Source organism: Borostomias antarcticus (genome assembly GCF_949987555.1).
Source record: "Borostomias antarcticus genome assembly, contig: scaffold_160, whole genome shotgun sequence".
Classification (NCBI taxonomy): domain Eukaryota; kingdom Metazoa; phylum Chordata; class Actinopteri; order Stomiiformes; family Stomiidae; genus Borostomias; species Borostomias antarcticus.
The window spans coordinates 195,001-197,143 of NW_028175777.1; positions in this window are offsets into that span (position 1 = coordinate 195,001).

Sequence of the window (2,143 nt, forward strand, 5' to 3'; positions counted from 1 at the left end):
GAAACACTTGTACGCTTACTACTGAAACACTTGTACGTACATACATACTCTGACACTTGTACGCTTACTAGTGAAACACTTGTACGCTTACTAGTGAAACACTTGTACGCTTACTACTGAAACACTTGTACGTACATACATACTCTGACACTTGTACGCTTACTAGTGAAACACTTGTACGCTTACTAGTGAAACACTTGTACGCTTACTACTGAAACACTTGTACGTACATACATACTCTGACACTTGTACGCTTACTAGTGAAACACTTGTACGCTTACTAGTGAAACACTTGTATGCTTACTACTGAAACACTTGTACGTACATACATACTCTGACACTTGTACGCTTACTAGTGAAACACTTGTACGCTTACTTGTGAAACACTTGTACGCTTACTACTGAAACACTTGTACGTACATACATACTCTGACACTTGTACGCTTACTAGTGAAACACTTGTACGCTTACTAGTGAAACACTTGTACGCTTACTACTGAAACACTTGTACGTACATACATACTCTGACACTTGTACGCTTACTAGTGAAACACTTGTACGCTTACTAGTGAAACACTTGTACGCTTACTACTGAAACACTTGTACGTACATACATACTCTGACACTTGTACGCTTACTACTGAAACACTTGTACGCTTACTACTGAAACACTTGTACGTACATACATACTCTGTAAACCTAAAATTATGAAATAGAACACTGCAATGTATGTTCTTACATGTAGATGTGCAAGTATTTCAATAGTACGTATACAAGAAATCTCAGTAGCACGTACAAGTAATTTCACTAGTATGCATACACAAAATCTCACTAGCATACGGAAGGTACTTCAGTAACACCGGGAGGCGCCACACGAGGCGGGAAGAAAGGGGTCTCGTTTTGAACATCGATTTCCATCTATGCAGTGAACAGTGATCCAGGATGGCAGCGAGCAGTCGCGTTACCGCTGAGGCTATGTCCCTCATACAAAATTTACTTGGCTCTCCTACACTTATTGATTCTCTTTCAAACTCTATATCGCCTACACTACTGACAAATACGGCTACAGCCGCCATCAACTCTGAAATAAGGAGTCTGTACCAACCTGGTTCCAGCAGCATGCAAAACGCACCTGCTTCAGGCACTCCCCGCTTTGAAACGAGGGCGACCTTCAGCTCTTGGAAAAGCAAATCAAGAAAAAGGTATGGAGAACTGTCGGGGTACTTGGGTCGTTGTTTAAGAGAGCTGAGGCGACATAATATGGAGAACAAAGATAAAATAAAGTTATTGTGTTAACGTTATGCAATATGCAACCAGACTACACGGTTAACATTATCTTGAATGCAACTCCTCTCAGCTAGCTAACGTTTACTACTAACGTTAGCCTTGCGCATTTACAATATCGTGCTAGCACTAACTAGGCTTGCTAACGTTATGTTATATGAGTTAGAATGTGGCCCGAATCATAACGTTATATTTAACACGAACAAAGTGGGGAACACAAACAAATATTACTGTTTCTCAATGCGTTCGGGTTTAATATGTAACGTTAGTGTGTGGACCACATTCAACCCAGTAGCTAGCCTAGCTACTGTAGTAGTGGTAGTAGTAGACTAGCTACTACTGGCTAGCTAGCTACTGGGTGAGAGAGGGCGGGAGAGAGAACCGAGATGCTGCCACTAAACCAACGTTGTCTTACTGTACGGTACATTACGTGATTTATTACAGAATACAAGTGATTCATGAGGCACAAACTAAATGTGTTTATTGGCGTAGCACTAGCTATTCATAGCTATTTACAGTGTGGAACAGGCCATGTCATTTAACGTTAGTTTTGTGATAGTGATTTGATATGAAATATAGCAACACGTCATTGCCTACAAACTAACCTAACGTTACTTAGATAACTGTTAATTAACCTTAACTTAATATGTCTTGGTAACATTATTACATGTCTTGATGGTTTCATTACTGTAATTATGCCTACTTGTTTAACAGACAGAAAACGCCATTCTATCGGACCTTCAACAAGGACGTTATTTTGCTGCTTGGACCTACAGACGACGTCGTAGTGAAGCAGAAGAAGAAGCAGTTGTTGTATGAATTGGGGCACATCTTGAATGCTTTTGAGTTTGACAAGTCC